This window comes from Pristiophorus japonicus, chromosome 8, assembly GCF_044704955.1.
Source record: "Pristiophorus japonicus isolate sPriJap1 chromosome 8, sPriJap1.hap1, whole genome shotgun sequence".
NCBI lineage: Eukaryota > Metazoa > Chordata > Chondrichthyes > Pristiophoridae > Pristiophorus > Pristiophorus japonicus.
In genome coordinates, this window is record NC_091984.1 from 63,255,859 (window position 1) to 63,272,612 (window position 16,754).

Here is a 16,754-nt window from a genome sequence, read left to right on the forward strand (position 1 = left end):
AACTTTTTGGGATTCATGCACAAGGACCATCAGCCGGTCCAGGCAGCGGGCGGTCGAGGGGGTCGTTCAACCTGACTGCCTGCCTCTCTTCCGCTCTTACATCCGGTCCAGGGTGTCCTTGGAGATGGAGCACGCGGTGTCCACCGGTACGCTCGCGGCCTTCCGCGAGAGGTGGGCACCGGAGGGACTGGAGTGCATCATCACGCCCGGCAACCAAATTTTAATTTGATTTTACGTTTTAAAGTTTAATTTGTTTTCATTGCCGGTGCTTTTAGTGTCCCCCTCCCCTTTTATAGGGGGCAATGGAAAAATTTGATTTTAGCGCCCCAAAAGAACAAAAAAAAAAGGGGCCTTGAAAATGTCTGCTGTGTCACCCAGGTCGGGTGGCATGGTTTTAATGTTTATGTTTTTGCAGGTAAACTCAAAAGAGTTTCATGCACAAGGACCCCCAGGTCCCTCTGCACTGCAGCATGTTGTAATTTCTCCCCATTCAAATAATATTCCCTTTTTTACTGTTTTTTTTTTCCAAGGCGGATGACCTCACATTTTCCGACATTGTATTCCATCTGCCAAACCTTAGCCCATTTGCTTAACCTATCTAAATCTCTTTGCAGCCTCTCTGTGTCCTCTACACAAGCCGCTTTCCCACTAATCTTTGTGTCATCTGCAAATTTTGTTACACTACACTCTGTCTCCTCTTCCAGGTCATCTATGTATATTGAAAACAGTTGTGGTCCCAGCACCGATTCCTGTGGCACACCACTAACCACCGATTTCCAACTCGAAAAGGACCCATTTATCCCGACTCTCTGCTTTCTGTTAGCCAGCCAATTCTCGATCCATGCTAATACATTTCCTCTGACTCCACGTACCTTTATCTTCTGCAGTAACGTTTTGTGTGGCACCTTATCGAATGCCTTTTGGAAATCTAAATACACCACATCCATCGGTACACTTCTGTCCACCATGCTCGTTATATCCTCAAAGAATTCCAGTAAATTAATTGTACATGATTTCCCCTTCATGAATCCATGTTGCGTGGATTGCACTATTCCTATCTAGATGTCCCGCTATTTCTTCCTTATTGATAGCTTCAAGCATTTTCCCCACTACAGATGTTAAACTAACCGGCCTATTGTCTGCCCCCTTTTTTAAACAGAGGCGTTACATTAGCTGCTTTCCAATCCGCTGGTACCTCCCCAGAGTCCAGAGAATTTTGGTAGATTATAACGAATGCATCTGCTATAACTTCCGCCATCTCTTTTAAAACCCTGGGATGCATTTCATCAGGACTAGGGGACTTGTCTACCTTGAGTCCCATTAGCCTGTCCAGCACTACCTTCCTAGTGATAGTGATTTGTCCCAAGGTCTTCCCTTCCCACATTCCCATGACCAGCAATTTTTGGCATGGTTTCTGTGTCTTCCACTGTGAAGACCGAAGCAAAATAATTGTTTAAGGTCTCAGCCATTTCCACATTTCCCATTATTCAATCCCCCTTCTCATCTTCTAAGGGACCAACATTTACTTTAGTCACTCTCTTCCGTTTTATATATCGGTAAAAGCTTTTACTATCTGTTTTTATGTTTTGCGCAAGTTTACCTTCGTTATCTATCTTTTCTTTCTTTATTGCTTTCTTAGTCATTCTTTGCTGTCATTTAAAATTTTCCCAATCTTCTAGTTTCCCACTAACCTTGGCCACCTTATACGCATTGGTTTTTAATTTGATACTCTCCTTTACTTCCTTGGTTATCCAAGACTGGTTATCCCTTCTCTTACCGCCCTTCTTTTTCACTGGAATATATTTTTGTTGAGCACTATGAAAGAGCTCCTTAAAAATCCTCCACTGTTCCTCAATTGTGCCACCATTTAGTCTGTGTTCCCAGTCTACTTTAGCTAACTCTGCCCTCATCCCACTGTAGACCCCTTTGTTTAAGCATAGTATGCTCGTTTGAGACACTACTTCCTCACCCTCAATCTGTATTACAAATTCAACCATACTGTGATCACGCATTCCGAGAGGATCTTTTACAAGGAGATCGTTTATTATTCCTGTCTCATTACACAGGACCAGATCTAAGATAGCTTGCTCCCTTGTAGGTTCTGTAACATACTGTTCTAAGAAACAATCCCGTATGCATTCTATGAATTCCTCCTCCAGGCTACCCCGTACGATTTGATTTGACCAATCGATATGTAGGTTAAAATCCCCCATGATTACTGCCGTTCCTTTTTCACATGCCTCTATTATTACCTTGATTATTGTCCGCCCCACCGTGAAGTTATTATTTGGGGACGTATAAACTTCACCCAACAGTGACTTTTCCCCCTTACTATCTCTAATCTCCACCCACAATGATTCAACATTTTGTTAATTAGAGCCAATATCATCTCTCACAACTGCCCTGATATCATCCTTTATTAACAGAGCTACCCCACCTCCTTTCCGTTCTTACCGGGTCTCAGCACACTGTTAAATCCACTGCATGTCTTACTACGAAAGAGGGGTGAATGGGTTTGGGGCAAAAGCCAAGAAAATGCCTGTGTAAAAGCGAGAAAATTGTTATGCTCAAACAAATTGCTTGTATTGTATGACTCATGTAAGCGTTTGGTACTAGCATGTGATGCGTCGTCATGTGGCGTTGAGTGTGTATTGTAACAAGCTAATGATTTCAGGAAACTGCAATCAATTACTTATGCATCCAGGAGTTTGTCTAAGGCTGAGAGAGAGCCTACAGCATGATTGAGAAAGAAGCATTAGTGTGTCCCTATGGGGTGAAGAAAATGCATCAGTACCTGTTTGGGCTAAAATTCGAATTGGAAACTGACCATAAGCCACTTATATCCCTGTTCTCCAAGAGAAAGGGATAAATACCAACGCATTGGCCTGCATCCAGAGATGGGCGCTCACTTTGTCCGCATACAACTATGCCATCCGCCACAGGCCAGGTACAGAAAACTGCGCCGATGCTCTCAGTAGGCTGCCATTGCTCACCACAGGGGTGGAAATGGCACAGCCCACAGATCCAGCCATGGTTATGGAAGCATTTGAGAGTGAGCAATCACCCATCACTGCCCGGCAGATCAAAACCTGGACAAGCCAGGACCCCTTATTATCTCTAGTCAAAAGCTGTGTGCTTCACGGGAGCTGGTCCAGTGTCCCAGTGGAAATGCAGGAAGAGATAAAGCCGTTCCAGCGGCGCAAAGATGAAATGTCTATACAGGCAGGCTGCCTTCTGTAGGGCAATCGAGTAGTGGTCCCCAAGAAGGGCAGAGACATCTTCATCAATGACCTGCACAGTACCCACCCAGGCATCGTAATGATGAAAGCGACAGCCAGATCCCACGTGTGGTGGCGCGGACTTAGAGTCCTGCGTTCACAGATGTAATATATGCTCACAGTTAAGCAATGTACCCAGGGAGGTGCCGCTAAGTTTATGGTCTTGGCCCTCCAAACCGTGGTCTAGGGTACACGTCGACTATGCAGGCCCGTTCTTGAGTAAAATGTTCCTTGTGGTTGTAGACGTGTACTCCAAGTGGATTGAATGTGAGATAATGTCGGCTAGCACATCCGCTGCCACCATTGAAAGCCTGTGGGCCATGTTTGCCACACACGGCTAACCCGATGTCCTGGTGAGCAACAACGGGCCATGTTTTACCAGTGCTGAGTTCAATTAATTCATGACCCGTAACGGGATCAAACATGTCACATCTGCCCTGATTAAACCAGCGTCCAATGGTCAGGCAGAGAGAGCAGTGCAAACCATCAAGCAAGGCTTGAAGAGGGTAACTGAAGGCTCACTGCAGACTCGCCTATCCTGAGTCCTGCTTAGCTACCGCACGAGACCCCACTCACTCACTGGGATCCCACCTGCTGAACTGCTCATGAAAAGAGCACTTAAGACAAGGCTCTCGTTGGTTCACCCTGATCTACGTGAACAGGTAGAGTGCAGGCGGCTTCACCAAAGTGCATACCATGATAGCGCAAATGTGTCACCCGAGATTGAAATCAATGATCCTGTATTTGTATTAAATTATGGACAAAGTGCCAAGTGGCTTCCCGGCACTGTCGTGGCCAAAGAGGGGAGCAGAATGTTTCAGGTTAACCTTTCAAATGGACTCATTCACCGGAAACACTTGGACCAAATCAAATTCAGATTCACGGACTATCCTGAGCAACCCACCTTGGACCCTACCTTTTTTGATCTCCCAACATACACACCAGTGGCAACTGGCACCACGGTTGACCACGAAGCAGAACCCATCATCCACAGCAGCCCAGCAGGGCCCAACACACCAGGCAGCCAGCAAGGCCAGCTGCACAGCAGCCCAGCGAGGACCCAACAAATGATTCAACAACACCAGCTTTCACACCGAGATGATCAATCAGGGCAAGAAGGGCCCCAGATCGACTCACATTGTAAATAGTTACACTATTGACTTTGGGGCGGGAGGCGGTGGCGGGGGGCAGTGTTGTTATATATGTGGACTTGTATTTACTCTGTACAGCCACCAGACGGCTCAGCCCCTGGAGTCCCAAGGGATCCCATAATCCCTTGGGAGCACAGGTATTTAAGGAGGCTTCACGGGTTGGAGAGGCACTCTGGAGACTTGCAATAAAAGACTACGGTCACACTTTACTTTGAGCTCAGTGTTCAGTCTGACTTTCTCCATAGACAACACTATCCTTTTGTGTTTCGTGCACAAGTACCCCCGGGTCCCGCTGTACTGCAGCACTTTACAATTTTTCTCCATTTAAATAATAACTTGCTCTTTGATTTTTTTTCTGCAAAAGTGCATGACCTCACACTTTCCAACATTATACTCCATCTGCCAAATTTTTGCCCACTCACTTAGCCTGTCTATGTCCTTCTGCAGATTTTTTGTGTCCTCCTCACACAATGCTTTTCCTCCCATCTTTGTATCATCAGCAACCTTGGCTATGTTACACTCAATCCCTTCTTCCAAGTCGTTACTATAGATTGTAAATAGTTGGGGTCCCAGCACAGATCCCTGCGGCACCCCACTAGTTACTGGTTGCCAACCAGAGAATGAACCATTTATCCCGACTTTCTGTTCTCTGTTAGTTAGCCAATCTTCTATCCATGCTAATATATTACCCCCAACCTCTTAAACTTTTATCTTGAGCAGTAACCTTTTATGTGGCACCTTGTCAAATGCCTTCTGGAAGTCCAAATACACCACATCCACTGGTTCCCCTTTATCCACCCTGTTATATCCTCAAAGAACTCCAGCAAATTTGTCAAACATGACTTCCCTTCATAAATCCATGCTGACTCTGCCTGACCGAATTTTGCTTTTCCAAATGTCCTGCTACTATTTCTTTAATAATGGGCTCCAATATTTTCCCAACCACAGATGTTAGGCTAACTGGTCTATAGTTTCCTGCTTTTTGTCTGCCTCTTTTTTTAAATAGGGGTGTTACATTTGCAGTTTTCTAGTCTGCTGGGACCTCTCCAGAATCCAGGGAATTTTGGTAAATTACAACCATTGCATCCACAATCCCTGCCGCTACTTCTCTTAAGACCCTAGGATGCAAGCCATCAGGTCCAGGAGATTTATCTGCCCTTAGTTCCATTATCTTACTGAATACCACCTCCTTAGTGATTGTGATTGTGTTAAGTTTCTGCCATCTCCATGTTCCCCATTACTAATTCCCTGATCTCGTCCTCTAAGGGACCAACATTTACTTTCGCCACTCTTTTCCTTTTTATCGAAACTCTTGCTATCTGTTTGTATTTTTTGTGCTAGTTTACTTTCATAGTCTATCTTCTCTTTCTTAATCATTTTTTTTAGTCGTTCTTACAGCCTTCCGGACTCAACCCTGAGTTCAACAATTTCAGATCATAACCTCTGCCCCCCCCCCCCCATTTTTTTGGACAGCAGGTGCTAATTCTGCTTTTCCCATTTACACCTCTTCTAGACCCATCTTTTGTTACTTTACTTATCCCGTTACCATCCCTTTTGCCTTGCACCAGCATTCCTTTCGTCATTTAATCTCTCCTGCCTTCCATCATATCACAGACCTACCCTTTTGTTCTTTCCTCCCATACCCCTTTTCCCTGCCTTATGTACTTACTTAAAACCTGTTACATGTGTAACATTTTCCAATTCTGATGAAAGGTCATCGACTTGAAATATTAACTTTGTTTCTCTCCCCACAGATGCTGCCTGACCTGTGTATTTCCAGCATTTTCCATTTTTATGTCTGATTTTTGTTCATTTTGTCTACTTTAACCTAAAAATATATATTTTTTTACTATTTATATCTATGCTGTAAACATGAAACATGTTATGAAATGTTGGATACAATATTTATCAAAGTCAGACTTAGTATCACAATGCATTTGTGACTTTGTTGCTTTACTCTATTCAGTTGGATCCATCTATTGGATAAATATCTTCTCTAATAGATTTATAATGTTTGTCCGCTATAACTCAAAGCTTTGTATTCAATCCCACATTTGTTTAGAAAAAATAATTATATTTTGTTAGTTTGTGATATTGCAGGAAGAAGCCAAAAATCTGTGAATCTATTCACAATACTCGTCTTTTTTTATAGATGTAAATGATATAGTCATCTTAAATTTATCTGACATTTTTGTAAAAAAACATAAACTTTCCAGCTGGTATAGAGATTCTCAAGGAAGATGCCCTTCTTGTTATGCTGTTCTGGTAAAATCATTTTCTTAATTTTTTTTTCAAGGAATGTGAATGACATTGGAAAAATTGCATTTATTCCCTATCCCTAGTTACCATGGGAAGGTGGTGTGAATCCTCTACTTGAACCGCTGTGGTAATGGTACTCCAAAAATGCTGTTAACTAGGCATTTCGACTCAGCAATAATGAAGGAACAATGATATATGAGCGAGAGGATGGTGTGTGACTTGCAGGGGGACTTAGAGCTGACAGTGTTCCCCTGAAATTACCATTCTTGTCCTTCTTGGTGTTAGAGATCATGGGATTGAAAGGTACTTGGTGAGTTGCTCCAGTCCATCCTGTAGATAGTACATGCTACAGCCACAAAGCACCAATGATATAAGAAATGAATAATGAATGCTCTGTCCTGGATGTTATCGAGCTTCTTTAGTATTGTTGCGGTTTCACCCATCCAGGCACATGGTGAGTATTCCATCAGCACTCCTGACTTGAGCCTTGTAAACGTTGGAGAGTTTTTTGAGCAGTCCGGAGGTAAGGCACTTATTGCGGGATTCTTAACCTTTAGTCAATGGTGACCAACAGGATGTTGATGGTGGGGAACCTGGCAATGGTGGTGCCTTTGAAGGAGGAGATGGTTGGACTTTATCTTGTAGAAAATAGTAATTGCCTGGCTCTTATGTAGCACAAATGTTACCTTCCACTTTTCAGCCCAAGGCTAGATGTTGCCCAGGTCCTGCTGCATTGCTAGCATGGGCTGCTCCATTATCAAAGGATTTGTGAATGGAGCTGAACATTGACGAATAACCCCACTCCTGACCTAATGACGGAGGGATGGTCATTGATGTAACAGCTGATGATGATTGGGCCGAGGATAATTCCTGAGGGGCTCCGGCAACAAATGTCCAAATTATTTCAATTTGATGAAAATTGGGTGGGTACTACAACAGGCAGGCAATCTGCTCCATCAGATTACCATTCAAGCAGTAGAGGTGAAAATTACCCCACATATTACAGTCAGACCTTTGTTTCCCAGATCTAAACCATGGTCCACGATCCACATCGACTTTGCAGGTCCCTTCCTGGGAAAGATGTTTTTAGTTGTGGCGGATGCGTATTCCAAGTGGATAGAGTGCATAATCACGTCATCCAGCACATCCACAGCTGCCATTGAGAGCCTTCGTGTCATATTTGCCATTCATGGTCTGCCCGACATCGTTGAAAGCGACAACGGACCTTGCTTCACTAGTCTGGAGTTTCAAGAGTTCACAGTAGTAGTGATGTTGGGGAGGGCATCAAACAGGAAATTATGGGTGCATGCAATAAAGGTGCAGCAGTTATCATGGGTGACTTTAATATGCATATATATTGGGCTAACCAAACTGGAAGCAATACGGTAGAGGAGGATTTCCTGGAGTGCATAAGGGATGGTTTTCTAGACCAATATATCATGGAACCAACTAGGGGGGAGGCCATCTTAGACTGGGTGTTGTGTAATGAGAGAGGATTAATTAGCAATCTCGTTGTGCGAGGCCCCTTGGGAAAGAGTGACAGGCATTTAGAGACCGCATGGATGAACTACAACAATTGTACATTCCTGTCTGTCGTAAAAATAAAAAAGGGAAGGTGGCTCAACCGTGGCTATCAAGGGAAATCAGGGTTAGTATTAAAGCCAAGGAATTGGCATACAAATTGGCCAGAAATAGCAGTGAACCCAGGGACTGGGAGAAATGTAAACTCAGCAGAGGAGGACAAAGGGTTTGATTAGGGCAGGGAAAATAGAGTAAGAGAGGAAGCTTGCAGAGAACATTAAGACGGATTGCAAAAGTTTCAATAGATATGTAAAGAGAAAAAGGTTAGTAAAGACAAACGTAGGTCCCCTGCAGTCAGAATCAGGGGAAGTCATAACGGGGAACAAAGAAATGGCAGACCAATTGAACAAGTACTTTGGTTCGGTTTTCACTAAGGAGGACACAAACAACCTTCCGGATATAAAAGGGGTCAGAGGATCTAGTAAGGAGGATGAACTGAGGGAAATCCTAATTAGTCGGGAAATTGTGTTGGGGAAATTGATGGGATTGAAGGCCGATAAATCCCCAGGGCCTGATGGACTGAATCCCAGAGTACTTAAGGAGGTGGCCTTGGAAATAGCGGATGCATTGACAGTCATTTTCCAACATTCCATAGACTCTGGATCAGTTCCTATGGAATGCAGGGTAGCCAATGTAACCCCATTTTTTAAAAAGGAGGGAGAGAAAACGGGGAATTATAGATCGGTCAGCCTGACATCGGTAGTGGGTAAAATGATGGAATCAATTATTAAGGATATCATAGCAGCGCATTTGGAAAGAGGTGACATGATAGGTCCAAGTCAGCATGGATTTGTGAAAGGGAAATCATGCTTGACAAATCTTCTGGAATTTTTTGAGGATGTTTCCAGTTGAGTGGACAAGGGAGAACCAGTTGATGTGGTGTATTTGGACTTTCAGAAGGCTTTTGACAAGGTCCCACACAAGAGATTAATGTGCAAAGTTAAAGCACATGGGATTGGGGGTAGTGTGCTGACGTGGATTGAGAACTGGTTGGCAGACAGGAAGCAAAGAGTAGGAGTAAATGGGTACTTTTCAGAATGGCAGGCAGTGACTAGTGGGGTACCGCAAGGTTCTGTGCTGGGGCCCCAGCTGTTTACATTGTACATTAATGATTTAGACGAGGGGATTAAATGTAGTATCTCTAAATTTGCGGATGACACTAAGTTGGGTGGCAGTGTGAGCTGCGAGGAGGATGCTATGAGGCTGCAGAGTGATTTGGATAGGTTAGGTGAGTGGGCAAATGCATGGCAGATGAAGTATAATGTGGATAAATGTGAGGTTATCCACTTTGGTGGTAAAAACAGAGAGACAGACTATTATCTGAATGGTGACAGATTAGGAAAAGGGGCGGTGCAACGAGACCTGGGTGTCATCGTACATCAGTCATTGAAGGTTGGCATGCAGGTACAGCAGGCGGTTAAGAAAGCAAATGGCATGTTGGCCTTCATAGCGAGGGGATTTGAATACAGGGGCAGGGAGGTGTTACTACAGTTGTACAGGGCCTTGGTGAGGCCACACCTGGAGTATTGTGTACAGTTTTGGTCTCCTAACTTGAGGAAGGACATTCTTGCTATTGAGGGAGTGCAGCGAAGATTCACCAGACTGATTCCCGGGATGGTGGGACTGACCTATCAAGAAAGACTGGATCAACTGGGCTTGTATTCACTGGAGTTCAGAAGAATGATGAATCTCATAGAAACATTTAAAATTCTGATGGGTTTCGATAGGTTAGATGCAGGAAGAATGTTCCCAATGTTGGGGAAGTCCAGAACCAGGGGTCACAGTCTAAGGATAAGGGGTAAGCCATTTAGGACCGAGATGAGGAGAAACTTTTTCACCCAGAGAGTGGTGAACCTGTGGAATTCTCTACCACATAAAGTTGTTGAGGCCAATTCACTAAATATATTCAAAAAGGAGTTAGATGTAGTCCTTACTCCTAGGGGGATCAAGGGGTGTGGCGAGAAAGCAGGAATGGGGTACTGAAGTTGCATGTTCAGCCATGAACTCATTGAATGGCGGTGCAGGCTCGAAGGGCCGAATGGCCTACTCCTGCATCTATTTTCTATGTTTCTACGTTTCTATGTATGAAACTCAATGGTATCAAACATGTGAGGTCAGCACCATTCAAACCCGCATCTAATGGTCAAGCAGAGCGTGCTGTCCAAACCATCAAGCAGAATATGAAACGTGTAACTCAAGGTTCACTGTAGACTCGCTTTCATGCATACTGCTTAGTTACAGGACAAGTCCCCAAACACTTACCGGGGTCCCCTCTGCTGAACTATTGATGAAGAGAGGTCTCAAGACCAAGCTCTCTTTTGTCCACCCTGACTTGAACGATCATGTTGAATACAGACCTCAAAGTCAGCAGTGGTATCATGAGTTTCCCAGGAGAGAGAGGGAGAGCTGGAGGCAGAGGGTGAGTGTCCCAGGGGGAGAGGGAGCTGAGGGCTGAGGGTGAGTTTCCCTGAAGAGAGGAAGAGCCGGGGGCAGAGGGTGAGTGTCCGGGGAGTGGAGGGGAGCTGAGGGTGAGTGCCCCAGGTGAGGGAGAAAGAGAGCCGGGGGCTGCGGGTGAGTGTCCCTGGGGAAGAGAGGGAGCTGAGGGGGAGTGTCCCGGTGGAGAGGAAAAGATTGGGGGCTGAGGGTGTCTGTCCCGGAGGTGAAACACAGAGGGTGAGCGTCCAGGGGGAGGGAGCCGGGGGCTGAGGCTGAGGGTGAGTGTCCCAGGGGAGAGGGAGAGATTGGGTGCTGGGGGCTGAGGGTGTTTGTCCCGGGGGTGAGACAGAGAGAGGGAGAGCCGGGGGTTGAGGGTGTGTGTCCTGGGGGAGGAAGCTGGGGGCTGAGGGTGAGTGTCCAGTGGGGCGGCGGTGTGTGTGAGTGGGAGCCAGGGGCAGAGGGTGCACGTCCTGGGTGGGGGGGGGGGGCGGAAAGAGCCGAGAGCTGAGGGTAAGTGGTCCTTTTCAAAATGGCAGGCAATGACTAGTGGGGTTGGGGTGCCGCAGGGCTCAGCGCTGGGACCCCAGCTATTTACAATATACATCAATGATTTAGATGAAGGAATTGAGAATAATATCTCCAAGTTTGCAGATGACACTAAGCTGGGTGGCGGTGTGAGCTGTGAGGAGGATGCTAAGAGGCTGCAGGGTAACTTGGACAGGTTAGGTGAGTGGGCAAATGAATGGCAGATGCAGTATAATGTGGATAAATGTGAGGTTATCTAGTTTGGTGGCAAAAATACGAAGGCAGAATATTATCTGAATGGTGACAGATTAGAAAAAGGGGAGTTGCAACGAGACCTGGGTGTCATGGTACATCAGTCATTGAAGGTTGGCATGCAGGTGCAGCAGGCGGTGAAGGCGGCAAATAGCATGTTGGCCTTCATAGAGAGGGGATTTGAATATGGGAGCAGGGAGGTCTTGCTGCAGCTGTACAGAGCCTTGGTGAGGCCTCACCTGGAATATTGTGTTCAGTTTTGGTCTCCTAATCTGAGGAAGGACGTTCTTGCTATTGAGGGAGTACAGTGAAGGTTCACCAGACTGATTCCCGGGATGGCCGGACTGACATATGAGGAGAGACTGGATCGACTGGGCCTGTATTCACTGGAGTTTAGAAGAATGAGAGGGGATCTCATAGAAACATACAACATTCTGATGGGACTGGACAGGTTAGATGCAGAAAGAATGTTCCCAATGTTGGGGGTGTCCAGAACCAGGGGTCACAGTCTAAGGATAAGGAGTAAGCCATTTAGGACCGAGATGAGGAGAAAATTCTTCACTCAGAGAGTTGTTAACCAGTGGAATTCTCTACCGCAGAGAGTTGTTGATGCCAGTTCGTTAGATATATTCAAGAGAGAGTTGGATATGGCCCTTACGGCTAAAGAGATCACGACGTATGGAGAGAAAACGGGAAAGGGGTACTGAGGTGAATGATCAGCCGTGATCTTATTGAATGGTGGTGCAGGCTCGAAGGGCCGAATGGTCTACTCCTGCACATATTTTCTATGTTTCTATGATCGTGCTGCTGTGTCACGTGACATTTCTGTTAACGATCCTGTTTATATACTAAATTATGGTCAAGGTCCCAAGTGGATCGCCGGTATTGTTATGGCCAAGGAGGGTAACAGAAGGTTTATCGTCAAGCTCAAGAATGGGTAAGCATGCAGGAAACATGTTGATCAGATATAGCTGCGGCACACGGATGAACCGGAACAGTCTGAGGAAGACACAATTAGTGACCAACCAACCTACTCTCAGCCATCAGAGGACTCAGCTGTCATCAATGAATCTGGACTTTCAATCCCTGACATGGTCAGGCTACCCAACCCCCAGTCATAACAGACTCAGAACGCTCGCCCAAGGCTGGAGTTGAACTGAAACGATCAACTCGGAGCGGAAAGCCCCGGACTGTCTCAATTTGTAAAAAGACTGTTACTAATATCTTAAAGGGGGATATTGTCATGTATGTATGTTTGGGGTTACAAGCCACCAGGTGGCGCCACTGTTGGGGGTCATTGGGCTGTACGCACGTGTGTGCAGCCCAGGTATAAAAGGCAAGCCATAATGTAATGTAATCACTTTGGGACCTAATAATGTAGAGCCAGGTTTGTACCTGTGTTAGTTTACAGTATTCAGTCTATCGAGTCATTACATACACAACACTTTAACTTTCTTGATATGTGGAAAGTTGAATAGTAGAGAACCCGAATGGATCACTGTTTTACCTTTCTTTCCGCTAAATTTCTCCCACCTCTGTTGCTGGGGTCGGTTGCCTCCACAGCAGGAGCTCACCTAAGTGGCCATTATTTATGTTTGAACACAGATGTGGAGTGAGTGGGTGCCCGTCAGTAGAGTCTTTGACAGCGGGAGGGACATGTTCTCACCTCACAGGCGCACTTTGCAGCTGGGGATGCTGGATGGAGACCAGGAGCGCGCACTCCGGGTGTCTCCCGAGGGCTGTCCCACTACTGGCATCTGCAGCATTCTCCTGCGCTGCTGAAATCACCGGCCCACCCAGCGCGCACGCGCGGCCCCCTGTGCCGCGGGGGCTCTCGGGATTTGTAGTTTTCTTTTGAAGGAAGGGGGGGAAATCGAACCTCCGACTGTGACGCCACCGGAAGGCGTCGCTGCGCCTGCGCGCTGCAGTTTTGTTTTGTGGACGGCCTGCTGGTGGTCGGGAGCTTTTACCAATAAATAGATGGTGGGACCCGCTGGGGAGCGCTGGCTGAGCCTGCCGGTAAGAGTCTGGGCCCCGGGTCTGGAAAACGATAATACATTGTGTATAAATATGTATCTATTAAAAAAAATAATAACCATGTAATGTGCTGCTCGTCGACAGGGATTTCGGCGCTTTCGTTTTGGTCTGTTTTTTTTAGGCCATTGACAGGTTTAAAGCGCTGGACGGAGGGAGGGGGGGTGGGTAGAATCGGTATTGACTCTCACTTTATCGGCATCCCCGGGAGAAAGCGAGAGCGTTTAACCCGAGCATTTGTCTCACTGATCTAAGGGCGCCGCAACCAGCCAGTGAGCCACAAGTGTTAATGGGCCAGAGGTTGTACTTTGGCCATTTGATGGGATCTCTTCCTGCCTGTATTACCGCTGTACACGATATTATTAGTCCTACTCGTCTGTGTGTGTATGTTTACTTGGATAGAGGCTGCATTGTATTTATTTTTGTGCACAACTTGCTTCCATTATAAGGAACCCCTATTTGAATATTTTCTGATGTTTGTGTCCCCGCGTCTTTTGTTGGTCAGATGAGTCCTATAGTAATTATTTAAAATTGTACTTGATACTTTTAAATTGGATATTAGTATTTATTAAAAGGGGGAAAACTACGAAATCCCATTTAAATCGGCGACATCAGTGAGCCTATTGGAAAATGAATAAAGATGCGGGGTCTTTATAAATATATCTGACGATCGCTTATGTGCTAGATCTACTCTGGATAGAAGTCTCCAAATATAGCAGTCCCATTTGTAAATGTACACCTATACCTTGTTTGGCGTCAATACTGTAATTTGTACATTCCAGTAAAAAACATTATATTGTAGTTGCCACAAATGATCAACAATAAACTATATTTAATTAAAATATCTGATTTTAATAATTTACAGTGGAAATTTGTTATCCCACCCCTTCTTCCCTTGCCATTCACAGAGTAAGACATATGAGTTTTTTTTTTTTAAGTGTTTTATTTCTGGCACCATCTCTTGCAATATCCAATTTTTCTCCACAAAAATCAATTCTGTAATCTTGGTGTATTTACATACACTAGTAATCTTTGTTCCTTCTGAAATTAGCACCAATCCAAGGATAAAAGTGTGTGTGTGTGTATCTTTTTTAAAGTCACTTTAGGTGTGTCAGGGAAGAGAGAAGATGGCCTTTATGTCTTTTTAATCATTGTCTTATTTACAGCAAATATGTGAATGCACTGCAGTTGTGACATGCTTGAAATGAAATATGCAAAACATGGATTGAGCTGACTAAACTGCATGGTATTTGTTGAGCAATCTAAAGTGAACACCCAAGTTATTAGCACCTCTAATATTCAATGTCAACTAATCACAATGAGCTTTATCACTTTGTCATACGTGCACACTATGTTTATGAACATCTGATACTTTCTGCAGTTCAAGAACCTCACTCACTGTCAAGGCTTGCATATGAATGATGATTATTGTACTGCAATACGGGAGGATGATTGAAACGGATACTCTGGCAAACGGAAAGGGGAGAAAATTGGCAAAAAAGGAAAATAAGTTCCAGTACATTGTTTTCACAACAGTATTATTTGGCTTGCCCAGTCTCTCTACATAGAACCTTGTTTGCAATATAGAATGATGCCATTTGGCCCCTTCTGCATGTGCTAGCTCTATGCTAGAGCAATCCAAAATGAATCCCCCTGCCTCAAGCTCTCTCCATGACCCTTTTACAAATATTCAATTCCTACCCACATTCAAGTATTTATCCAATTTTCCATTAAAAGAAGCAATTGTCTTTACCTTAGCCACTCCCTGTGACAAAGCATTCCACTCTTTTTAACAACTCTCTCTGTAAAGACATTTATTCTAACCTTTCTCCGAACTCGCTTGGTGACAATGTTAAATTGCTACTGAATCCCCAACTCGAAGAAACAGTTTTTCCCTATTCACACTCAGAATTTCAGAAACCTCTTATTTAACCTTCTCTGCTTCAGTTGAAATAGTTCTAGTATCTCCAATCTCTCCCATCCTGACATCATTCTGTTGAATTTACATTATAGCTTTAATGTTCTTTTCTATAAGGGCTGAACCGTACTCCCACTGTGGCCTACCTAATATTCCCAACCTCCGACAGAAGTTGGGGAGAGGGATGTAGTCAGTGGCTAGGGAATGGAGTTTGTGGCGGGGACCGAAAACAATGGCTTCGGTCTTCCCAATATTTAATTGGAGAAAATTTCTGCTCATCCAGAACTGGATGTCGGACAAGCAGTCTGACAATTTAGAGACCGTGGAGGGGTCGAGAGAAGTGGTAGTGAGGTAGAGCTGGGTGTCATCAGCGTACATGTGGAAACTGACGCTGTGTTTCCAGATAATGTCACCAAAGGGCAGCATGTAGATGAGAAATAGGAGGGGGCCAAGGATAGATCCTTGGGGGACACCAGAAGTAATGATGCGGGGGCGGGAAGAGAAGCCGTTGCAGGTGATTCTCTGGCTTCGATTAGATGGATAAGAATGGAACCAGGCAAATGCAGTCCCACCCAGCAGGACGACAGTGGAGAAGCGTTTGAGAAGGATAGTGGTCAACCGTGTCAAAGGCTGCAGACAAGTCAAGAAGGACGAGGAGGGTTAGTTGCCTTGTCACAGTCACAAAGGATGTCATTTGTGACTTTGATGAGAGCCGTTTTGGTACTGTGGCAGGCACGGAAACCGGATTGGAGGGATTAAAACATGGAATTGCGGGAAAGATGAGCACGGATTTGGGAGGCGACAACATGTTCAAGGACAATAAATTCAGTATTCATAGCTGGCGCTCTGGCCCCTGTTGTCTGGAATGGTGCATGAATCCAACGATTCTGACTAAATGGTGGGAAGAGTTCCATGTACCCAAGTCCTGATTACTATATACACAGGGAACAAATTTCGGCCCTGCAGTGACCCCTGACCCCCTCAGCGTCATATGGAAATTAAGCTGGAGAATTGCCTGAAATGGCATCTTCAACCAAGTACCACAAAGACTGCGTCCTCTCTCAGTTGCAAAATGCCAATGCCACTCGTGAACTCGCTAGTATCCTAAATGGTTGTCATCTTAAGCATGATACTCAGCCTCAAGCGGACATTAATTTACAAAAAAACGTTTACTTAAAATTTGAGAAAGTCAAAACCCAAAATAACCTTATCGCCAAATGTTCTGGCTCAGCCAGGGGAGCAAATGCTTCTACTTTACGCTCCTCTTGCACTCTGCTGTACAGATGGGGAATATTGTCCTCCTGTTTGGGCTTGGTTACC

The 16,754-nt window shown here is 45.0% G+C and overlaps 1 protein-coding gene across 4 annotated transcripts in view; it reads left to right on the forward strand.

Annotated features, from left to right (window-relative positions):
* The first annotated feature begins 13,420 nt into the window (after positions 1 to 13,420).
* tut4 (terminal uridylyl transferase 4) overlaps positions 13,421 to 16,754 on the forward strand; it is a 121,147-nt gene continuing 117,813 nt past the window's right edge. For 3 of the 4 annotated variants that reach the window (XM_070886858.1, XM_070886860.1, XM_070886861.1), the window contains exon 1: positions 13,421 to 13,501. The gene's annotated coding sequence lies outside the window, so the exon portion shown is untranslated. The remainder of the gene's footprint in view (positions 13,502 to 16,754) is intronic. The other variant, XM_070886859.1, reaches the window with a different exon arrangement.